Source organism: Peromyscus leucopus, chromosome 17 (assembly GCF_004664715.2).
Source record: "Peromyscus leucopus breed LL Stock chromosome 17, UCI_PerLeu_2.1, whole genome shotgun sequence".
Classification (NCBI taxonomy): Eukaryota; Metazoa; Chordata; class Mammalia; order Rodentia; family Cricetidae; genus Peromyscus; species Peromyscus leucopus.
In genome coordinates, this window is record NC_051077.1 from 31,760,835 (window position 1) to 31,787,076 (window position 26,242).

The 26,242-nt window shown below is 42.5% G+C and overlaps 1 protein-coding gene across 1 annotated transcript in view; it reads right to left on the bottom strand.

Moving 5' to 3' along the window:
• Positions 1–26,242, bottom strand: part of Stox2 (storkhead box 2) — a 115,437-nt gene that overhangs the window by 44,601 nt on the left and 44,594 nt on the right.

Consider the following 26,242-nt stretch of genomic DNA (forward strand, 5'->3'; position numbering starts at 1 on the left):
TATCACTCTTCATTAGACTTACTACACCGCATTTGGGTCTGTGGGGTTACAGTTGTGACCAACTGGGCTGAAACACACCTGAGAATAACGCTCAGATGTCCCTACCAACTCTTTCCGACTGCAAGGAGAGTGCAGGTATGTTTTAAAAAGCAATTTGTAAGGGCAAATGTGAGATGCTATTGATTTACTTAATCTTTAGTGTGTATAGTGTGCACATATACATGTGTGGAGACCGGAGGTCAGTATCAGACATCTTCCTTAGTTCCTCTCCTCTGTAATTTCTTGAGGCAGGGTCTCTCACTGACTCCGAGGTCCACTGAGTCAGGAGATTGGTTAGGGGTACTGGCTGAGGAGCGCACTGGCAATGACAGGTACATCATGGCCAGCTTCTCGGGGGTGGTTCCATAGGGTTCCAAATTTGGGTCCTTAGGCGTGCTCAGCAAACATTTGACTGACAGAGTTATCTCTCGAGGCCCTAGACTCCATTCTGCAGACTCATTTATGCTTCATAACAGACTGCTGTCTGGATTGTAAAAACTTTCCAATTTATTTCTATTCAACACCGGTTTCTGGGATTTGCAGGTGAGCTCTCCCCTTGGGGAGTGTCTGTGTTTATCTTGCAGTTACAACAAAAGCCAGTCGGTGTATGGTCCCAGTGTCTGGAGACAATTATGCCCCAAGTTTGACAAGCAGCAAATCCACCTGAAAGCAGGCCTTTGGATGGTATTTCCCGATCAGTTTCTGTTGCTTTAAAGACATAGCATTATTGAGACCTGGAGCTCTGTTCTCTGGAATTTTTTAAGGTCAAAGAACAGAGAAACGAGATTACTCTATCACTGGCTTATTTAATCATGGCTGAGTTGCCCCTCGGTGGGCGTCATTCCTTCTGGAAGGTTGAATTGTGGGAAACATGAAGGGTACAAAGACTGCCACGTTTTTTGGAAAGATTGACACAGCAATAGAAGTAACCTCTGACCTCAAGATGCTTCCAATTAAGTGAGGAATGGAGAGTCAACACACATGAAAAGCAGGTATGGAATACTTTCCCACACAGCACCGGGAGACAGGGAAAAGATCATTGCAAACAAGTCCAAAATAAGTGTAAAGCAATGTTGACCAGAAAGTTCCATCACAAAGCTGCACTTAGCCTGGCTGGAGTTGAATATATACAGTGTGTGTGTGTGTGTGTGTGTGTGTGTGTGTGTATGTATGTGGTTGCACATGTGTTTAGGTGCATGTGCACATACATATATGGAGGCCTGAGATTGGTTCCAGGAGTCTTCCTCAGTGGCTGCTTCTTGGCAAGGTCTCTCACTAGAGCCCGGAGCTTGTTGACAGGCTACCTGCGAACCTGCCTCTGAGTTCCAGGCACTGGAATTACAACCGACCCTCCTCCTGCCTGTACTTACACAGATGCTGAGGATCCAGAGCCCAGTCCCCAGATTTGTACAGCAAATGCTTTACATACTGCATCATGTCCCTGGGCCAGATGTGACTTCTTTCAGCCGCAACAGTGCCTGTCAGAACGAGCCATCCACTACCTGCGTACGTTTCCCCTCAGTGTGCTGCTTCCCGATGTCTCAAGGTGTCCTGTGACTCGTGCCTAAAGTCTATCGTGTCGTTGTTCTTGTCACCTAGAGTGAAACAGGGCAGGCTGCTGTGCCTGCCACTGTGTTTTCAAAACTACCAACAGCCAACACGGTAGTTACCACTTATTCTCAGTTTCCCTTCTGGGGTTTCAGATACAGCGAAACATGAGCTGAGAAGAATAAATGGAAAATTCCAGAAATAAATAATCTGTGAGTTTCCCACCGCGTGCTGTTATGAGCAATACGATGGTGTGTTATCCCAATCCACTCCACCTGGGATAGGAATCACCGTCCGCCCAGTGTTTCCACACTGTATATATTACCTGCACATTAATCACTTTGGCAGATGTCTCTGTTAACAAGTCAACTAGTTTCAGACTGCAGTTTTGTGTTCGAGTCTTGCTCACTTAATAAATGCCCCCAAAGAACAAGAGTAGTAGTGACTTCCAGCCTTTCAGATGTGCTATAAAGACGAAAGCTGTATGCTGCTTCCTTTGGGTGAAAATACAATAAGATTGTTGTGAAAACACATTGATGTAACTTTTACCACAACACACTGCTACAAGTGCTCTATTTTATTGTGAGTCGTTGCTGATAAAACATGTGTCTAACTTATAAATTAAATTTTATCACAGGTAGGGTATAGGAAAAATACAATGCTACCTATCATGTCAGGAGCTTCAATCACCCACTGGGGATCCCCCAACAGTTCTCCCTGAGATAAGAGGAAGCCATCACATTTGGGGCATTGCATTACAACTACTACCTGAGTTTTGGTCAGCTCTACAACCTCACTACAGATTACTCCCCCACTAACACGTTTACGCTGAGCTAGTTCTCTGTATTTCCAGAACATACCACTTCTGGAGGTCAGGTGACACATCTTTATCAATAGGTATTACAACCAGAAAAAAAGTCCTGACGTCAAAAAATAAAAATTAGCTCGTAGTCTCTTATCACTTCATAACGTATGGATAAAATTTAATGGAATTTCAGGCTGGTATGCAGCCCAGTGGTAAAGTGTGTGCAAGATCCTGGCTCTGAGACTCAGCAACAAAGAAACAAATAAATAATTTAATCAGTTAATTAACTGATTCAAATCAAATTAAAACCGAGGTGTGGTGGTGCACTCAGGAGACAGAGGCAGGGGGATCATGAGTTTAGGCCCAACAACCTAGGCTATATAGTGGAAACTTGTCTTTAAAAAAATCCAACTAAATAAATAATAGAATTTCTTTGTTGTCTGACATGGTGATATGATACAATTTTCTATATTTGTGCTGTCCAGGAGAACAGCTAGTATTCATGTATGGCCAATACCACCTTAAATAAATCAGACTGAGGAGTGAATTCCTCTGTTCAAGTGCTAAATGGCCACAAAGGCTATTATTTGACATACTGGAACATTTTTATCATCTTGGACATTTTTACTGAACAGCCTCGATCTAATTAATCAACAAGCAATCATGAGGAAACCAGAAACCATTTGCTTTTTAGCCACGAAAATCTGCATTGTCAGCATAATATTTAGAAATCAACAGATACAGAACTGAGGTCTTCTGATAAACAGCAGTTCCACAAATTAAATAAACAGCAAGTAAACAAATGAATAAATAAATAAACGTAACAGCACAGTCAAGATACAGTTAGCTTTCCAGAACATTCTTATACTGTGTCTAACACACTTCTAATCCCTAGAAGCCTTTTCTAGAATATCATAAGGGTGGAGTCACCCTCGATCCAGACCGGCTACTGTCATGAGCACAGTGTTAAAATTCATCCACGACAGCGGACATGCAACCTCTGGTTCCTCTGATATGGATATGGCTAACTTCATTGAAACTACTAAACTATTTAGCAGACGGACCATACAATTTTGTAGTCCAAGTCAGCAAAGCAGTTCTGGCAGCTTTTTGGTCAATTTCTTGTGAGTTTTCTCCCTGGTCCATCAAGCTATTTGCAATAAGATGAGTGTTATTTCAGTCTGCAGGCCTTGCCTTACTCCAGCAGCTAGGAGGGATTCCAGGACGATGTAGAAGAAGGAAATCTCTGCCCTGTTCTCAGTCTTGAAGGCAGGGTATTTAGTCTTTCCCATCATTCTATTAGTCATAAACTTTTATTTCCAAGTCAAGAAACTCGTCTTTTATTCATAAATTATTAAGAGCTAATAGGTTAAAATTGTTGGTTGTCTGGGTCAGTTATTTGAGCTTTCTTCTTTGGTGTGTTAATGTGGTAGATTTCACTCATTGATCATTGATTCTAAAGTGCTGAATTAACCCTCCCACCCTAAGCTTTAAACCACATGGTCATTCCCTATTACTGTATATATATATATATATATTTTATATATATATTTTATATATATATATTGTGGAATTCACCTTACTAATATTTTTCAGAGGTTGTTTTCTCTACCCCTGTTCATAAAGGATATTGGTCTCTATTTTATAGTACCATCTTTGGTTCTGGGCATCAGGGTAATGATGAGTTTGTAAAATGAGTTGGGAATTATTGCCTGCCCTTCTGTTTTTAATGTAGATCATATGTTAGTTCTTCTATGAATGTTCAGTAGGGCTCTCCAGCGAAGCCTTCTGGACCTGGCATCTCTTGGGATGAACCTTTTGTAAAGCTTTAGACTTAGGTCCACTGAGAAGATAGAACTAGCCAGGTAATGCATTTCTTCTCAGGAAAGTTCTGGTTGCTTATTCTTTCTAGGATTTGATTTGCCTACTTAAATTATTGAGTTTACATTTCTAGAGCTGTTTATTTGTTTGTTGTACTTTTAATGTCTATGGAGACTATAGCATTAAACTCTCTTTCACTTCTTACGTTGGTAATTTCTTTTGTCAATCTGCCTGTTATTCCTCAATTTTATCAATACTTTTAAAGAATCAGGTTTTAATTCCACTGGTTTGCTTCACTATTTTTGCTTTAAATTCACGAATTCCTGCTCATTATTTCCTTCTACTTCTCACTTTGGATTTATTTTGCTCTTTGTTTTTTCTAGTTCTTTTAAGTGAGAGATTACTTGATCTTAAATTTTTTCTTTCTTATTATGAGCATTCCCTTTACATATCTCCCTCTAAGGCTTCCTTTGACTACTCATAGGAACAATGATACAATGTATTTTCATTTTCATACATATCAAATACTGCCTGGGGACCTCCTTTCTCATCCATGAGTTACGTAAAAGTGTACTCTAATTAATTGGTATTGGAAGATTTATCAATTATCTTTCTGTGGTTGACTTCCAGTTAAACCCCACCATGGTAAGAAGACTACTTTGGATCATTTCCACTCTCTCTATTGGTTGCACTTTGTTTTAAATTTCAGTTTACTTTTGACAGTGCTCGTGAGTGCTCCCTGAGGACTTGAAAGGAGCGAGTGTGCGTTCTACTGTGCGGAGGAGGAATCTTAGAGAAGTCAGTCGGATCAAATAGTCTGATGGCGTCCTTTGGTTTTCTGTCTACTCATTCTTGCCATCCCGTGTGGAGTCCTAATGAAGTCCGAATCATAACTGCCCATTTTCTCCTTTCAACTTATTCACACTTATTGTGTGTGCTTGTATACACCTGACAAACATCCGATTTCCCTTTATAATGTTCCTTTAAACCCTTCATACCTGTTCATGCCCTGAAGTCTGCTTTTTCAGACATTAACAGGGTCGGTCACTCCAACTTGTGTTAGTTAATGTTTGCACTGTGTTTTTTAAAAATCTCCTGCTTTTAAACCTTTTACATCATATTTAAAAAACATTGCTTATACATAGCGTATTCAATCATTCAAGAACACTGACAATTTCTATTAACTTCTAAGGAGATAATTAATACTTAATGAAATTAATTATGTGATGAGATTTAGATAAACCATTTATTACTTTCTGGTTTTTCCCTCCTGGATTTTATTACACTACTTTTTTCTTTTCCTACTTTCATTTGGATATTTGGAATTTTTTATTCTGTCTTATTTACTGAGTTTTTACTATATTTTGGTTTTGTGCTTTCACTTGTTGCTTTTGACATTTTAATATGCACTTAATTTTAACAGTGTTTTGGGTTGAATATGAAATGTCCCAGGGGCTCATGTTTCCAATGCTTGGTCTCTGGTTGATGGCATGATTTTTGTGTGGAAACCTTGGGAGGAGAGGCCTAGCAGGAGGAAGTAGGTCTCTGGGGATGGCTCCTTGAGGATGTCTTATCTCTGTCCACGTTCCATCTCGATCACTACTTTGTGGTCAGCATTGAGGTGAAGAACCCTCCTCCACCCATATCCTTCCACTGCCATGATGTTGTGCCTGACTGACTGGGACCAAGTCACCATGAACCAAATTCCCTGAAACCTTGAGCCCAAATCAGCCTTTTCTTCCTTACATTTTCTCTCTGTCACGCATTATTTCAAAGCAATAAGGTAGCCAGCACACCTTGGACACTTCAAACGAACATTTCACTGCTTTGAGTGGTGAACCTTAACACCACATTGGTCCGTCTCCTCTTCATGCTATAACTATCACACGTGTTCAACATGTATAAAGAACGCTCTGCTCGCCCTACGTTTGCTTTCTACTGATTATTCACATTTTAAAGAACCTAACAATAATTATATTTACAAAATAGCTGCCACTGTCGACTTCGTTTGCTCTTGCATGGTGTTCTGTATTGTTTTGGTCATCACTATGGCTTTTAGGCCAAGGCTTCCCTTAGAGAATCATTTTTCTCTTATCTAAGAATCATTTCACCTTCACATTCAAAGGGTAGGCACATCTCACTCCAGCCTTTGTGGTTTCTAATGAAAACCTCACAGGCATGGCATTCAACTTGTTCCCTTACACACGGTGCTTCATTTCCCATCTTGCTGGAAGATTTTGGGTTTGGTTTGGTTTGAACCCAGGGCTTCTTAAAATGTTCCCATTCGCAGTCTTTTGCCTCCAAGACATTTTTACATGACCCTAGATATATAAATAAGTATCCAGATGAAATATGCCCTGGTAATAAGTCATTAGGAAGTTTACTTTAGGGGTTGAAGCAATGACTCAGTGGTTAAGAGCGCTGGCTGTTCTCCTAGAGGACCCTAATTTGATTCCCAGCACCCACACAGCTGTTCACAACCACAACTGTCTGTAACTCCAGTTCCAGTCATCTGACACCCTCTTCTGGCCTCGCTGGGCACTGCACACCGACATACACGCAGGCAAAACACCCATATACATAAAATAAAAGAAATTTTTAATAAAAAATATTTAAAGAAATGTATTTTAAAGCAATTCTTTGGTATGCATGTACATTTTTTTTCATTATTAAGATGAAAACAAGTTTTCATACTAACAAGATGAATGTGCTCATTTATTTTTAGATCAAGAACTAAGTCCCAGATGAAGAAGCTGGGTTTTAAGTGGTTTATTGAGGTCCAGATTTCCTTGAGTTTCTCCTGTTTGCGTTTGTTCAGCTGCCTGAATCTGAAAATTTATATGTTTTATCAAAATGACCTTTTGTCCATTATTTCCTTTAGTCTACACTGTTTCTGGGGAAAAATGGACATTTGATATGTTATTTCCCTCATCTATGGTGCTTTTTTTTTCAATGTTTTTATCTCATTGGGTAAGACTGGATAACTTTTATCTATTTTCATATCTGCAAATTCTTCCATTAACTATACTATCACTGAGGTCACCCACATATTTATAATTTCGGCTATCATATTATCCGTACTTGGTTCAGAAATGTATTTCCTATTCCAGACTGTGGCTGTAATAGTTGATCTAAAGTCTTACTCTGAAAAATCCCACGTCTGTGACATGGCCATGATTGTGACTATTCAGTCATTTCCCAGGGGAACCGACATCACCTTAATTTCCTCAGACACTAAAGAATGTTGGGTGATGATTATTATCAGACCCTAATCCCAAGGGTAGAATTGAATTCATGCCATATTTTTAGAAGCAGGTAGTCAACATGGTTAAGTTCCCAGCCACCTCTATCTGGGTGTGACTGGGCTGTCAGTTCAGGGGGAAAGGCCTTTATACAGCTGTTGGGGGGTCTTTCTACCGTGTATCACACCATGGTCAGTCCAAGGCCCATCCATGTGTGTCAGCTCTCTGAGTAGAGTGACTGCTTAGAGTCTGCCCCAAACGTGCACAGTGCAGAGGTGAGGCCAGCCATATGTTCCCCGGAACTGCGTCTCAGCCTGGTGCCAGGGGATGAGAGGAAAGAGGGAAAGCAAAGGAGATGCACCTCATTGAGACCACGGTGGCGTTTGTCAGTAAGAGGGCTGCCCTTCTGTGCTGGTCAGGTTTAACCGTCAACCTAGACTCGCCCAGGAAGAGCATCTTAAGGAGGAATAATCTAGATCAGGATGGCCTGTAGGCACATCTGTGGAGGATGGTCTTGATTGTCCAGTGATATAGAAGACCCAGCCTACTGCGAGAGGCGCCATTTTATAGGCTGTCCTCTAGAACTGTCTAAGAAAGGGTGATGCTAGTTGAGAACAATCAATCAAGCACCTGCTTCTGTCTGCTCATGGCTGTGGATGTGCGATGATGGGGGATCTCAAGCTACTGCCCCTGCGGCTTCCCTTCAACTACGGAATCTGGAATTGTAAGCCAAGTAAGCCTTTTCTTCCCTAATTTGCTCCTGGTCAGAATCTTTTATCATAGCCACAGTAAGGAAACTAAGACACCATTGTGGTAGTTGGAACGTAATTGGCCTCCATTATCTCATAGGGAGTGGCACTTCTAGGAGGTGTGGCTTTGTTGGAGTGGGCGTGGCCTTATTTGAGGAAGTGCGTCGCCACGGGGGTGGGCTTTGAGGTTTCTTATGCTCAGGATACCACCCAGTGTCTCATCCACTTCCTGTTGCCTGCAAGATGTAGGACTCTCAGCTACCATCTGCCCACATGCCACCATGTTCCCGCCATGACAACAATGGACCACACCTCTGAAACTGTAAGCCAGCCACCCCTATTTGTATTTCCTTTATAAGAGTTGCCGCGGTCATGATGTCTCTTCACAGTCATCAAAGCCTAAGGCAGCCATTCTCCACAGCCCAAGGTGCCTGCCCAGCTCTCACCACTACTGTGCTACATCACACCTCAATACCAGTGAGGGAGGGACACACAAACACTCATGGCGCACAGGAAAACATCAAACACAGCCTGAGCCCCACCTCCACCCCCCAGTCTGTTCAGAGGAGTCTTTTGGCCTGCTGGTCAGATGAGAGCATCATTCTGTCCACACAGGCATGTTCTCCGGGTTCTCTACCTTTGAGTCAGCCTTCACGGAAGAACACTAGACACAAAACATACAGTAGCTGGGTTTCTCTCTCTGTGTGTGTTTTGTGTCAGTTTAAAAAAAGACTCCAAGCTGGGCATGGTATTGCACACCTCTCATCCCAACACTCAGGAGGCAAAGGCTAGCAGATCTTTGCGAGTTCGAGGCCAGCCTGGTCTAGAGTGAGTTCCAGAACAGCCAGGGCTACCCACAAAGAAACCCTGTCTCAAAAATCAAAAAACAAACAAACAAAAGAATCCATTGCAGTTCACCTGTTTCCCAGATTCCCCACAAAGCCAACACCTCTGTGGTGATAGCAGCTAGTCCCAAATCATTCAACATGACCTATTTTGCTACAATTATGGTTTCTTTGGCATAATATGCTTTTTGGAGTAAATAATGAGAAATTAAACGGATGGACACTGTGTCAACTGCCCTTTCTCCAAGTCCATCCTGACACAAGCCCTGATGAGCTCCGCCATCAGGGTTCTAGACTAGGAGAAATCAGGCACCCACAAACCAGATCGTTAGCACCAGCTATAATTATGGAATCTATCCATCCCATTTTAACTCTCCTCTTTCACCTAAAGGGCAGAGAGGAGTGGTCGGTGCTTTCAAAAACTTCCACCTTGTCCTTGGCCGAGGCCACTACAGCTTGAAGGAGACACAGGTAAGAGTCTAGACGTTTCCCTGAGAATTTCCAGTTCTCCTTCTGCCTCAAGCTGTTGCTACTGGGACCGGCAGAAGACCACTCAGAGATGTCCAACCTATGAGCGAGACTTCTTTGATGCAACAACTCAAAATTCCACCCCAAACGTCACCCTCAAAAACTTTACATCTCCACAGCGCTACTTTCATGCATATGTAACAAGCCTCAACTTCTGATGGCCTTCCCATCCGTGCATATGAGCCAGTAGTGATCTAAAAAGACTTCCATGAATGCCAGGTACACATTACCTACGTTAAGGCACTTTTATAACAGGGCAGTGAAATGCCTGTGGACCAGAAGATGAGTCCACAGCAGGCCAGCAGGATGAGTGGGCAAGGACACATTTGGAATTCTACTGCGTTAGCAAGTGAAATGCCAAAGTCATACAGGTAGCACACGCAGGTCTGCAGAAAGGTTTGTGTGTAATAAACTTTCCTCCTCCAGCCAAATGGGAAACCATCACCTCCATCTACAGGTACTTTAGAGGGGGACAGAGTGAAGCAGAGGAAGGCAGCCAGCTCCTGGACTCTGGCTGTTCTTTATCAAGGCTTCCTGCAGTCAGCAGGAGTCCCGCAAATACTTTTTGAAAAGATCATTACTTTATTTTTGTGTATGGATGTGAGGCTGCTGAGTTTATGGGTACCAAACACATGCAGGTGTGTGATAAAGACAAAAGAGGATGTCAGATCCCCTGGCACTGGAGTTATGGCTGGTTGTAAGTTACCTGATGGGAAGTTGGGTGCTGGGAACTGAACCTGGGTCCTCTGGAAGGACAGTGAGCACTCTTAACCACTGAGCTATATTTCCAGTCTGGCACACATTTTCTTCTACAAATTTTATGGCCACTTTTCCTTTGACATGCTTCTTCCATGAATAACTAGCACTTGAGTGTGGTGGGGGATTAAACCTGGGTCAGGAAATGGGACCCCAGACTTTCTCAGTTAAAAAAAAAATAAACTTGGTCTGCTCAGGACACTGGGCTCCTGAAAGTACTCAATCCAACAGAAATCATCACATTGCTGTTCACCCTGTGGCTAAGAGATCTTGCACAAAATCTATGTGTACATCACTGGTAGGTATTCAGTGAACTAAGGCTGTGTTGGAAGTATCATACCTAACACCGTTTACTGAAGCTGTGGAATTGTAATGTGAGCAGAAACTCATTTCAAACTCAGGAGAAATTTGAGTGAAACGCATGTGGGTATGCATGCACACACATGAGCAAACACATGCACACACACACACACACCACACACCCCCCACACACACACACAAAGAGTCATAGGTAGAACTAATAAGGGAATGGAAAGTACTTTCATTGGGCTAAGAGCAATGTGGCATTGTATTGGGAAGGTGAATGGTCATGGATCTACAACCTTGGCTTGATAAGAACTACAGTCACTGATTAATAGTTGCCCAACACCAGATACTTCAATTTAACATTTCAGAGAAACAAATCCTACATATTTCAAGATCAGGGTTAATACACATTAGGAATGAGTACAAAGCACACCAACTTTTCACAGAGAATGTTTGTGAATATTGAACTGTTAAAATTATAATTTCACAAAGCTCAGGCACAGAGGTTGTGGGTAGGCATCATGTTAGATTTTTTTCCCTTTCTAGTTTTACCTTTTGAGCCCTTTCTTTGCTAAGCCTCAGCCACATCAAGCTTCTAATGTCATTGTAAATGGCACATACATTGATGGAGAGACTACAATGACCTGTGCCCATTAGTAAAGTTTTCCTGTGGCCTTGCCCCAGATCAGCACGTCTGCCACATTCGTATTTTGTAATAATGGAGCCAGTTCTCACAGGACATACAAAAAAAAACATACAACAAAACACAAAAAAAAACAATCCAAAAAAACAAAAAAACAAAAAAAACACAACAACAAAAAACAAAAAACAAAAAAACAAAACAAAAAAACAACAACCAAACAAAAACAAACAAAAAAACAAAAAACACAAAAAAAAACAAAACACAACAACGCAACAAAAAAAAAAACACAACAAAACAAAATACAACAAAAAAAAAAACAAACACAAAACAAAAAAAAAAACAAAAAAAACACAAAAAAAAAAAAACCACAAAACAAACCCACAAACAAACAAAAAACAAAAAAACATAAAAAAACAACACAACAAAAAACAAAAAAAAAAAAAAAAAAACAAAAAAAAAAAAAAAAAAAAAACAAAAAAACACAAACAACAAAAACAAAAAAAAACACAAAAAATAAACAACAAAAAACCAAAGAAACAACAAAAAAAAAAACAACAAACCCAAAAAAGGAAACACACAAAAAACACAACAAACGCACAACTGCCCCCTTTAAAGTCCCACACCTCATAAAAGCCTTGTTTTCAGAACAAATGCTGATAAAGAAAGACATTATCCCCAGTGGGTTACTCTCTCCTATTTCTCTATGCTAAAATCAAAAACACTCTTGCCGGTATAGTTTAGTCATGTGTACTTCATTATGCATGTGAAACGTTGCACTTTTTATGTTACACTATTCACCCTTTATCCCTCTACAATCACCCTCCCCATCATCCAGCCTGCTCTCCAACAAAAGAAAAAAAGAGAATTAAAAGAATACCCTAGTCACAAAGATCCTTTTGATCAATTGGCTTGAGGTCACAAAGTGGTCCAGGAAAGGGAGTTGGTCTTTTCAGTGACAGGATTGTGGTACTAGAGGTGGCAGGATTTCTGTTTCCTGAGCTGTCATGTGCTGGCCACCTGGGAGGGGAACCAGAACTTCCCAAATTCTGGTGGATGGATCTGTGATGTGTGGACAATTATCTCACCAGTCCCTGGGGAGAGAGTGAACCATCAGGGCAACATAAAAAGTTTTCATAAAGATAAGTTCCCTAAATCAAAAAGTCTTTCATTATGCTCTTTTACAGTGTGTGTGTGTGTGTGTGTGTGTGTGTGTGTGTGTGTGTGTGTGTGTGTGTATGTATGTATGTATGTGAAATGTCCTTTTTTTAATGCAGTAATAGTGGCAATAGCTGGTAGGACTTTTTAAAGGTACTTATTTACCAGAACTGAAAGTTAGAAGTCTTGCATTGGTCTACACAAACTTTATTGTAGGGTCCACAATCTGAGGACCCTAGGTCTAGATTTCTGATAATGTGAGGGGACAGTGCAGGGTTTTGGTCTTTACAATGCTAACACATAGCGAATCCATCTGCCAGCTCCACCGTGATGTCCAGGCCCTTGAAATCACTAGCATGTCCCTGATATCTTTTCATTAATAAAAGGCATTAACATTTGTTTTCCGCCTCCCTTTGGTTTGGGGCGATGTGTGTGTGCCTATTCATTTATTTTTCAAGTATGCTTCTTACTTTGTATTTCTTCTTTCGTCTTCTCCTGTTTTAAAAAAAGGGGGTTGGTTTTCACCAGGTTTGGATGGCATGCCTTTAGAGTCCATCCCTTTAGTGGAGGCAGAGACAGGTGGATCTCTAAGAGTTTGAGGCCAGTCTGGTCTACAAAGAGTTCCAGGGTAGCCAGAGCTACATAATGAGGCCCTGACCCCAAAAATAGATAGATAGATAGATAGATAGATAGATAGATAGATAGATAGATAGATAGATAAAGTATGAAAAGGACTTTCATTATTCATCTTGCAAAGTTGGCATTAAAATATCGTTGGTTTGTTTATAAGTTTTAAGATTCCCATATATGTTTTACACATATGTTTATGCATGGGTAGGTACAAGTATACGAGTGCACATGTGTGTGGGTAGATGTGCACACATGCAGAGACCAGAAGCGAACACCATCTTCCTCAATCACTCACCACCTTGTTTTTGAGACATGGTCTCTTACTGAATCCGGAGCTCACAGATTTGTTAGACTTCTTGGCCAGCAAGCCCGAGGTATCATCCTGTCTCCATTTCTCCAGTGCTACAGTACTGTGCCCAGTTTTGTTTCGGGGTGCTGGGGAAGCAAACTCAGGTCCTCACGCTTGGGCAATGAGCACTTTTAATGACTGAGCCATCTCTCCAGCTAATTTCTTAAACTCTGCATGATGGTTTTAATCTAACATAGGATTCTAACCATTTTTTTCTCCTAGTGTTACAACTTCTTACAATCTTGTCTAGGTACATCCTGGGTGTCACATAGACTGTGAGTGAGGTACATCCTGAGTGTCACACAACCCTGTGAGTGAGGTACATCCTGAGTGTCACACAGACTGTGAGTGAGGTACATCCTGAGTGTCACACAGACTGTGAGTGAGGTACATCCTGAGTGTCACACAGCCCTGTGAGTGAGGTATGTCCTGAGTGTCACACAGCCCTGTGAGTGAGGTACATCCTGAGTGTCACACAGCCCTGTGAGTGAGGTACATCCTGAGTGTCACACAGCCCTGTGAGTGAGGTACATCCTGAGTGTCACACAGACTGTGAGTGAGGTACATCCTGAGTGTCACACAGCCCTGTGAGTGAGGTACATCCTGAGTGTCACACAGACTGTGAGTGAGGTACATCCTGAGTGTCACACAGCCCTGTGAGTGAGGTACATCCTGAGTGTCACACAGACTGTGAGTGAGGTACATCCTGAGTGTCACACAGACTGTGAGTGAGGTACATCCTGAGTGTCACACAGACTGTGAGTGGGGTACATCCTGAGTGTCACACAGACTGTGAGTGAGGTACATCCTGAGTGTCACACAGACTGTGAGTGAGGTACATCCTGAGTGTCACACAGACTGTGAGTGAGGTACATCCTGAGTGTCACACAGACTGTGAGTGAGGTACATCCTGAGTGTCACACAGACTGTGAGTGAGGTACATCCTGAGTGTCACACAGACTGTGAGTGGGGTACATCCTGAGTGTCACACAGACTGTGAGTGAGGTACATCCTGAGTGTCACACAGCACTGTGGGTTACACATATCTCGAGTGTCGTTAGACTAGTCTTGAGCATGAAACAGAAAACTGTCTGGTGTGAACTCCAAACCTTGGATTGGCAGTGTCCGTTCTAAAGTCTGCTTTCCTTCCTTTATCCTTATGGATCCCACATAAATTCGTGCTCTCACTCACCTTAACCACTGACCCTCCCTTCTCATGCCTACCCAGGACCAGTTATGTCTCCTTTTCTCTGCTCTGTTAGCAACTGTCCTTTATTGAGTGCCAATGTAAAGTAAGCATCACCCAGGGGCTTCACACATGCCATTACACAACAGCCCTAAGGTCTTCATACCATGCATGCCACATTATGGATAAAAATCTAGGCCATTTGGATACCCTCTCCAACTTTATTAAGTTGTCAGGGGTAACCAACAGTTAATGGAGGGCAGTCAAATCATTTCAACACTGACAGAGTTACAGAAAGGAAAAAAGTTCTCTAATCGAATTTGATGAAGAATAATTAGCGTGTGTAAACAGCTCTCAAAAGTGTTTGAAAGGTTAAGTCAGATTTTTCTGTGTGTCCTAGGTCACCTCCTCTAATGAGAAACTTATTTAAGTAAGTTATAGAAGGTGGAAAAACCATTTTTCATTTCTGTTATTTATTTATTTATTTGTTTGTTTGTTTGTTTGTTTGTGCGCGCGCGTGCCACAGCATATGAGTGGAGATCAGCGGTCAACTTCTGAAAGTCAGGACCCTTCTTCTACCATAGCGGGGGTCCCAGGGATCAAACCCATGTCACCAGGCTTGGGAACAGAAGTCTTTGCCCAATGAGCAATCTTGCCACACTGCTAACAGCTGTTTTTAACTCCAGACTTTTGTTTGGAAAGTTCAATGTCTCCCTTTTTCAATCTGGCCATCTACATACATTTGAATGCATGAGAAGTTAGAGGCGATGTGTGGCACTGAACCTTCCTGAGGGCAGCCTCCAAAGGAGCCATTGCTAGAAGGGGTGGGGGGGGGCGGTGATAACATGGAAGGCTTTGGGGGACTGGACAGAGCCACCAGCCTGTCAATGAAATGCAGAACCAAGCAACATGACAGGGATTCTTCTCAGGTTGGCTTTTGGGTTCTAAGCGATTGACCTTGGTATTTCCTTGTGGACGATCCATTCTGGATCGATTATTGAATGAAAATTTGGGTTCTCCAAATTTCCCCACTTGGGTCTGGGTTTCCTCCCCCTGTAACTCTGCCTCTAGAAATGAGCATGCACAGGGGACCCAACATCAGTCCTGCTTGTTCCCCAAGAGGCACATCTTGCCCATTCTCCTGGCCACAAGTCCAGTCCTTCTCTTAAGGATTACAGAATTGATGGATGGGTGCCAAGGCTCCTGCTCTGGTCCTGAAACTCTCCTCTGATGCCACATCGTACTTTTGAACCTCTATCATCATCTCCCTTTGACATCTCAGGGCCTCAGACTCAACATGTCCTAGACCAAATTTCCCTTCGCCATTAATCTGCTCCCTCTCACATCCTCTAGTGGGAGCCTTTGGGCTGCAGCCGTTCCACCGACATTCTACGAATGCAGGATTCCTGGCGTGCCTTCACCCCTCCTTCCCCACACTCTAAGGAGTCAGTAGAGCCGTCTCATCTCTGTCCAGTCATCACTCTTCTTCCTCGCGGTTGGCCAAGTCACTGCCCCTTAGGTTAGCACTTGGCCTTCTGAAAAGCCACTTGTCAGTCTCTTCTGTGGAGCTCAGGTCTAATGGCCAGAATTAGCTCTCCTTCCAAGGCTCCTTTCTTACATGTGTTGGCTGTCTGCTGGCAAAAACCTAGTGCTCTAAATATATGGGTACCAACTGCATCGTTTTATTTGAGTTTTTCTTAAAAGAGTATCACTGGGTAGTCCAGGCTGGCTTCCCACTCACACTCTTCCTGCCTCAACCTCCCAAGTGTTATGATTATGGCTGTACCCATCCATACCCAGCTTGCAAACTTATTTTTGACATGATTAAAAACATGGCCGCTACATGAGAATGGGTAACAAAATGCCCTAACTATATCAGAAAGATATTCCTACAGAGCAACTGCCAGAATTGAAAGAACAGATAATATTACTCCTAACCCATCACTAAAGATATCTCAAGAAGGATAAAAAGAATTGAGCCATTTACCAATGAAATACAGTCAGGTACATTTACTGAGCAAGTGCCTCATGCCAGGCATTGTATTGAGGTCACCTAACTTAATTCCACCCTGTGATATAGATATAACTCTGATTTCAAGTATATAGAGTTACTTGTTCTGTACCTCCAAGCAAGTCAATGGCGCACCTAATAGCATTCAAATGGGGTTCTGCCTGATATCACAAACCCATGTCCAGCTCCCATCACTAGGAATCTGTTCAATGTGCAAGCACAGTGCATAATCAAGACAAAGAAGAGAAGAAATGCCCTGATATTTAATCAATCATAACATTTCCGACTGTGCTTTTTATTTCACATTTCAAATTTCAAGACAACAAATGTTTAGGTTAACCAAAAGAAGGAGCGGAGAAAAGGTAACGCTCTTTGGTCATAAAGAAACCCAATGAACAACACATCTAAAGGATCCCAAAGCCCTTCACTTTTCTGCTTCTGAGATCAGAAATAGCTTTTCATAGGTTTTCCAAATAAGACACCCCCTCTTTTAAACATCTAGGAGACATCTATCAGAGTCTGGATGGCAGTTAGTGCTGGTCTCAGTGCTTTGAGGACCAAAAGACAAAGACACCGTGCTGTTGACCTATAAAGAACAAATTTCCAACTCAGGCAAGCACAGAAAACGTAGCTGTAATTGACAAAGATGGGACCTGAGAGACCAGCATTACAGCATTATGAATTAAATACAACCTCATCGTAGTGTTATAAATAAAAGCAGCTCCAGATATAGAAGAATTTGACATATGAAAACCACGTAAATGTGTAAAATATACCATATTAAAGGCAATTCTAGGTCACAGAGTTCTGAAGATGAGTTATTTCCCAACACAACAGCCGAATATCAATTAGCCCATCGAAAGAAACGCAGGCACTTGCAAATCTATTCTCTACAGAAAGTTCTCTCTTCCCAATGTGTGGTTTGGTGGCATTCTTTCAACAACAACAACAAAATCCCCCCTTTGCAAACAAAACAGGTCTTTCAAACTAGTTCCTATTTCAATGATGAAGAGCCTGGATTAGCACAATGCAAGTTTGTTTACATCACATCAGAAACAGCGTACCAACTCAGATATAGATCTTCTTATTATAATAGGAAAGAATCGTTCTGTCCCGGGCATGGTCCCATAGGAGCCCTGGAGAGGCTGAGGCAGCGGGATTTCGAGTTTGGACTACAAAATAAGAACTTAACACACCAACAATCAAAAATTCATTGTGTGAATGAAGTTAACATTTAAAAAAAAAAATGTGGCCTTCTGATGTCATAATAAAGGTCCACATAATAGCCGCCATGATTTTCTCAGTAGAGGTGACAGCCACTGTCTAATTATTCCCACTTTCATGTAAAGGAACTTCCCGTACAGTAATGACCCAGGTGGGCACACTGCCCCATGTCCCTCACCTGGGGTGTATTATCAATCTAAAAACAACAAGTGGCCAAGAGCTACACCCAAGAACTGCAGAGCTGATATTCTTGTCTGACCCCAAAGCTTTAAGACTCTAGACATCCTGCCTTCCAGATTCCCCACTTTTATTCCTCAATTCACTTTTTAACTTTTGCATATTCCACAAAGCCTTGCCAGTTACAACTAAACCCCTTTTGTAAACACAGGGCAAGGGTGGAGACTTGTTTGTAATGGGGAATTTTCTTCAAGAAAGGCATTTTTAATGTCTTGAACCACTCAGATTATCTATAGTCACTCCCCTTTTCTTCTTCCCTCCAGACAGCTCTGGAGGATCATGTTTGGGGAGACTTACAGAGCAGAAGCATTAACAACCATACATTATTTCTGAGCAAAGCCCTCTGCTAAGCTACTGGGTCAACTTGATAATATAGTGATGAAAGAAAAACACGACAATGCCGCATCTACGATTCATCTCTAGGCACCGGGCTGCACATCAATCAGAAGTCATTTATTGTGGGGCCTGTCACGAGACATAATGGCTCACGCTAGTTGGAACTTGCAATCACTCCTCCTGAAAAGGGTTTTTGAAGTAGTAAAAAATCTCACAAAATGCAGTATAAGCAACACAATGTTTCTTTACCTTTTATCTTACTCCATCTTTACCATATTAATTTTACATATTTTAAATGTTGTGTGTGGAGTGTCTAATGAGGATTTGCCTAAGTCAGATGGGATCCATGAATCATACAAATATCAACTATCTGAATTTCGTCTCTTGATGAAGGAAAACAAGTTATCCTGTACTACACACAATGAGACATGTCTGCCTATGATGATAAATACATACAACTTCTCAAGCTTAGCATGAAGGAAACTGTGCAGCCTGCAGAGTTATGGAAGCCAAGAAATTCTGCCTTTAACAACTGTAGTGTATTACATAGGATCCAATCTTATGTAAACTCTGAATCATTAAATGAACCTAAAAATTGTTGGAATTAGCGAGACATATCTGGGATTTGAAACTACGACAGCCCTCTCCCCAGAGAAAAGGAAGGTTACAGAACATTAAGGTGTTTACAAAGAAGAAATGCCAGTCTTGCCAACAGGTGGATTTTTCTTCACGAGGTCACTGCATTCTGCTTTGTTTTAGACAAAGGACTCCAGCCTGCCTATCTCCAGGGCCTATCCACTCCTGGTCTTAGGAACAGCTGTGTGGCTCCAGAATCTGCACCACTAGAAAGAATCAACACGTCGAAAAAAAGTCGCAACCCAAGATCGTGTTCTTGACATAGTATTTTGAATTAATCATTTAAAAATGAGATACATATTCCCTTTACTTCTCTTTGGTAAGGTCTATATTTACAAAGTCATATAAACAGGGTGAAAATCAACCAGGCTTTAAATTCTTTACGAAAATAAAGAAAGTGGGATGCACGGGAGAACCTTCCACTCACTCCTTACGGCTTTTAATTTCCGGGGGTGGATAATCAAGTAGCTTCAATGACATGCCTGTGGCCTGACCTCAGAGAAAGCTGGGCAATGGGCAGAGCTCACCATCCTCTGCAGCCACAGAGAAAGCCATCCCTTGTCACCGAGGTGGTTTGATTCTGTGCATACATTTAAAGGCTTACGTATTTTTTATGAACAGTTTGCAGGGTAAATACAACAAGGTGGTAAGACAACAGCCTGGTCCAAAAGCGAGCTCGCACGTTTCCCACTTGTGATAGGGTGAACCCGATCATCCAATGCAGCTCCCCCCACCCCCACTAGCTAGGGACACCACTAATGGAGCTGCTGCCCTAACCATCACAGGGCACCAGTTTATTATCGATAAACGTGGTAAAACATGCTCCAACCACCCAACCAAACCCTGGAGAGAATCCGAGTCACTGTGGCACAGAGAGCCAGGGTCAGAGCTTAGGGGTTTGGCTCTTGTGTCTCGGCCATCAACAGCCCCATGTAATTGTTTGACAAACCACCCATCGGCAGTCCCCTGCCATCTGTAGATACAGCTTCCCTTTGCAGATTGGAGTTTCAACGGTCACAGCATTATTCAGTAGACCGTTCTGAGCCAGTCAGATATTCTGTTCAATTAACGAAAAACCCCATAAGCTGAGCACCAGGATAGAAACTGGCCGATCTCAAGGAATTAAAAAGGAGCTAAACCTACTGGTGAGGCGAAGCTGATGCTTCCTGTAACCCCCTCATGACTATCATAAACACTAATCACATAAAAGACTTTAAAAAGTAATCAACGCCAAAATAGTCTCCAGATAGGAACAAGTTTGCTTACCCCACACAAATGCACTTTAATATATCATTTATCCACCAAGAGATACTGTCACTGCTGCCAGAAATCAGTGGAATGTTGTCTCTATGCAGAATGAATAACATGGAGGGTTATCTCTCTCTCTCTCTTTTTTTTTTTTAGAATACGCTTGAGATCCTACATGCCACGTCCACACGTGTTATCTATAACACACACACATGCACATATAAAAGAACGAATAAAGGCAGCTGTAAAACTTCCTCACGTGTTACAGTCAGTAATTAACGCAAGAGAAATGAAAGCACTCTGGACTGCAGTCTTTTGGAGGCAGGAGCTCATAATCCCCAAAGATTCAGAAGCATTACCTCATTGCAGCCTTGAGACAAGCTGAGCATTCACTCTAGGTCTTACCCAGCATCCACCGGTTCACACAAAGACAACAGAGGCGTGACCAATCACATTGTGGCTAGCAGGCACCGTTTCAAAGCCCTCTCCCAATATTACCCATTGACATGCTCGCTGGCAGCCTGCTGAACTTGTCGTCATGGCAACACATCCCAGCTGCTCACCGAGGCTTGTTATATTACTTTTCCTTTTCACCACTCACTTAGCTAATTAAAATTTTAGAACTATGTTTTGCATGTTGGGTGCAAATTGAAACAATGCAGGGTCCTTTCTTCTCTTTTATTTTCGCCAGCCACCCCCCCCCTTTTTTTTTTCTTCAATGGAGCTTTAAAAAATGCTGGGAAAAGCTTTCTGAAGGACACTCCCATGAAGTCCCAATATAACCAATCAATGGAGAGACTGCATGTAGCTGTAGCCAGATGGAATTTGTCGCTAAACCTAATCTGCAGCAAAGCAAAACCAAACCATGAACATCGTTAATGACATGCTTCCTGTTTTGAAATCTGTAAGCCAATTTGGCATAGATTATTTATGTGGCAAGATTCGAATTGTTCTTGGTCGAGATGTTCTTTTAAATGTTGTTATTTAACATGATTCTGATTTCAAGCAGCTTTACCCAGAATTCCACGATGCAAGCAGAGTAAATAAATAAATAAATAAATCAGCACAGAGAGGATCCAGTTTAAAAAAAAAAAAAACCCTGCCAATAAGGCAAGTGCTTAGAGAGGTTCTGGCAAAAATCACCATACTGGCAGCCTGCCACGTGGTTTCCATTTGACCACCACCAAACTCTGCCACGGCTGCAGCCCTCCAGCTGAAAAAGCCACGGATGGAAAATGCCAGCTTTTGTTTACCAAAGCACAGAGGAATAAATCCGGCATTCCAAACTGCTTCAAGGACGATGGCGCCTCCCCTGGATCGTCTTTCCGAAAAATCCCCTCTGTGCCCCTACACAAACCTTTGTCACTGGGGATGATACCAAAGGCATCTACCTTTGAAGGCAAACATCTTAAATTTGAAGGTATCAGGGTCTGTCGCTGACACAATTAATGGAGTAGAAAGAAAATTGTAGTTTGAAAGCAGGAGCAGGGTAGATGAGCAGCGATAACAACCATCGAAGTTTAGAGGGTACGAATGTTGCAGCTGATGAGGAAAATCCGCTCCCATCTGAACCAAAGGTGGAAAGCAGAATCGCAAAAAAAAAGTCTGAGAACAGTGACTGAGATTCTGTTTCCCCCATGGTTGGGTTACTCCTTTCCTCAGAGTGAAATAGTACACAACAGCCAGATGTGTAGCCCCGAGTAACACAAAAGAAGTATCTAATGAGGCAGGGTCGCTGTGCTCTTAGCAGCCCTGCACACATCCCTGAATGCTCAGGTCTACTTCTGAGAACCAATGAAAGAAGCCCCGCCCACTGGGACAGTCGAGACCTGTCAGGAACACAGAACAGGAATCTACTTTTGTCCCTGAAGGAGTATGGGAGGAACGCAGGTTGGGAGACCAAGGTCGAGGTGGAGCCATCTTGGATATCGAAGGGGAAGGCTGTTTTCTTCCTTCCGGGCTTTGCATTTCCGCATCTAACAGAAGGAATGTGTAGGATGAGCTCTCGGTTAAACACAGTAGAGTGCAAACAGTACCTCCCAACTCCCACTAGAATGACAGACAGTTCGAGGGATTTGAAAAGGAGAAGAATATGAAGGGGGAAATGAAAACATGTGAAGCCATCAAATAACTTTGGAAGTTGGAAAGCAGATGGATGAGAGGTGAGGAGAACTTTAAATACACACAAGTGGAGACACCAACCACGGATGGTGGTGTGGGTGTCATGCTTCTGAAATAATTTCGTGTGTATGGTGAAGCTGAGAGAGTTAGTAAACACCTTGTGGGAAAAGGAAGACACAAATACAGACCGGGGAGGAGAGCCCTAGAGACTCCAGATTTATCTATATATCCTAGGAACATGTGTGCCTAAGCTCACATCTGTTACCAGTTCTGGCCACTGAAAAGCCCCACAGGTAAAAGGACCCCAGTCCTAGTGAACCCACAACACTCACCATCTAGAGCTCTAAAGCAGCCCGACTATAAGAAACCAGGCATTCACTGAGAAATAGCTGATTCCCACATCTAATAGGTCAGGGGTATGAAAAGAAAGTAAATGAACCTGGGACTTGATGTACCAAAACCCAAGGCAAGGCAAAAAAGAAAGAAAGAAAATCTGGCAGGACCAGACTGAAGAGGGTTTCTATGGCTGAAGAGGATGAACAGAAGCAGGATCCCCACTAAAGACTCAGCCCTATTGAAATAAAAAGAACCCATAACTCCACTATGATGTAAAAATAAACAAGATACCATGAACTGTGCTGAAATGGACAGCATATTAAAACATAAACAAGCACCAGCTCCCAACTTCAGATGAATCTCTGCCGTTAAAACCTCACACGGTGCAAATCAAAAACGACTCTGAGATACCACCTTACACCTGTCAGAATAGCTACGATCAAAAACACCAATGATAGTCAATGTTGGAGAGGATGTGGAGCAAAGGGAACACTCCTTCACTGTTGGTGGGAATGTAAACTTGTACAACCACTGTGGAAATCAGTATGGTGGTTTCTCAGAAAATTAGGAATCGAACTACCTCAAGACCCAGCCATCCCACTCTTGGGCATATACCCAAGGAATGCTGATTCATACCATAAAGATACATGCTCAGCTATGTTCATAGCAGCACTATTTGTAAGTAGCCAGAACCTGGAAACAACCTAGATGCCCGTCAACGGAAGAATGGATGAAAAAAAATGTGGTACATATACACAATGGAGTACTACTCTGCAGAGAAAAACAATGAAAGCATGAAATTTGCAGGCAAATGGATGGAACTAGAAAAAATCATCCTGAGTGAGGTAACCCAAACCCAGAAAGACAGTTATGGTATGTACTCACTCATAGGTGGATTCTAGATATAAAATAAAGAACAATCAGACCACAACCCATAGAACCATAGAGGCTATATATATAGCATGGAGGTCCCTAGGACGACTGGGGCTTATAATAAATTTCAGTTCTACTCAATTATTGAAAAAAAAATAGCCCAATGAATGGAAACACATGAACTATGAGCCAAAGGCTGAGGGGCCCCCAGCTGGATCAGGCCCTCTGAATAGGTAAGACAGTTGATTGGCTTGATCAGTTTGGGAGGCAACTAGGCAGTGGGACCAAGTCCTGTGCTCATTGCATGAGTTGGCTGTTTGAAACCTGGGGCTTATGCAGGGACACTTGGCTCAGTCTGGGAGGAAGGGACTGGACCTGCCTGGACTGAGTCTACCAGTTTGATCACAGTCCTCGGGGGAGGATTTGCCCTGGAGGAGGTGGGAATGGGAGGTGGGCTGGGGGTAAGGGGAGGGGGTGGGAGGGGGGAGAATAGGGGAACCCGTGGCTGATATGTAGAACTGGATGGTATTGTAAAATAAAATAAATAAAATACAAAAACAAAAAACCTGACACGGTGTCGCCAGCCCTACAATGAGTGACTTGAGCAGAGACCGCTGGCGACCGCATGGTCATCGCAGACGGTTGAAGACTGCCAAAGAACAAGCTATGTTACAGTCTCAGAACACCCACAGACCCCATGTTAGACAAAAGAGAGGGACATCGGGAAAGCAGGCCACAGCGACATCATCAGATGATCACACTTAGTAAGCACCAGGGAAACAAAGAGCCGCCGCCTAAGCCTTTCCCAGCTGTGGACCGAAAACAATGCCGCCCAGTGTTTGCGCTGTTCCGATTTTTAAAAATGTTTACTCTAAGCCCCGCCATGAAATAACCATATAGCTTCGAACTGAGGGGGCGTTCTATGAAACCACTGGGATGTTATGACCCAAAGGTCAGAACCACGAAAGATAAAAAGTAAGTGGAAATTTAAATGTAAAGACTACCAGTGCCGGGTGGTGGAGGTTCACGCCTTTAATCCCAGCACCCAAGGAGGCAGAGGCAGGTGGATCTCTGTGAGTTCAAGGCCAGCCTGGTCTACAGAGTAAGTTCCAAGACAGTCAGAATTACACAGAAAAATCCTGTTAAAAAAAAAAAAAAAAAAAAAAAAAAAAAAAAAAAAAAAAAAAAAAAAAAAAAAAAAAAAAACTACCAGCATGCAACTGAATAGAACATGGAAGCCTCATAACATAGTATTTCTTAGCTAGAGGATATGATTGGGATAACAGGAAATTTTAAATATGGACGTCATAGTGGGTAACAGTATCAGAACAATATTTACTTTCTGACTTTGGTTTTCATAGTTTCACTACGTAAAATAATGTCCTTGCTCTCAGGAACTGTGCCACCAAAACATGGGTGGGTTGTTATGAAGTGTGCACTCACGTGGGACAGACATTAGACTTGACCAAGAGACAGAGCCCACCAATATGGCCCCTTGTCAACAGAAAATCTAGGCGACGTGTATACCTGGTACTCACTTGTGTTACAAGAAACAAAACACTCAAGGGAGGAGAGAATGCTAGGAAACCTCTAGAATTTAGGTTTCTTAAGAAGTAAGGTGTGAGCTGGGACTGAGAACCACATCATTGCTGCAAAAAAAAACTCGTGTGTGTGTGTGTGTGTGTGTGTGTGTGTGTATGTGTCTGTCTGTCTGTCTGTGTGAGTGTGTGTGAGTGTGTGCGGCGCACATGTGCCATGTGTTGCACATGAACGTGCAGATCCAGGCATCCACGTCCTCACATGAGCAGGCCAGAGCAAGGCACCTGGTATCTTCCTCTGTCATTCTTTGTCTTACTGTCTCGAGTCAGGGTTTCTTCCTGAACCACAGCTCATTGTGTTAGCTAGACCGGCCAGCCAGCTCTGGATTCACCAGCTCCACCTCTCAACGCTGGAGTTAGAGGCATGTGAGGCTTTTTTTGTAGGCATTGGAGATGTGGATTCAAGTCTTTATGCTTATAGAGTAAATGCTCTTATCTACTGACCCATCTTCCTCAGCCCCCTGAAAACGTCATAAAAAAAAAACCCTGCAGGCAAAGCTCCATTTTTCCAACACAGTTACCTCCCAACCAGGCAGAGGACAGAATTTTTACATTCTGGTGTGGTTATACCAGGTTAGCTGGGAATACCAAATAGAATCGAGAAGGGGAACCAGAAACTCAGTGGGATTGTGTGAAACCTGAAACTACATTCAAATGCCCCTTATGGAAGTCAGAGGCCTAGCTGGGCTCTTCCTTGTGGAAGAGTAGAGCAAATTTCAGTCGTTCGGTAGTGAACGTTCACTGAGAACTGCCAGCTCCGCTTCGTGCACTAGCTGCGTTACTGTGACCAACTTCTAAGTTCCAAGTGCATGGGTTTTCTTGTATGCAAAATGCTGGAGTAAAAAATGCATAGCTCAAAAATAGCATATGGCCCAGAAAAAAAAAAAAAAAAAGCTCAGTTCAGATAACTATTATTCATACTATGATTAGTGAGAGCCTGGTGTGGCCACTGAGGTACAATAGGAAGAGGAGATAGGTTCTCTCGAATGCCTGTAGTGATGGCGAAAGATGGTCGTGAGC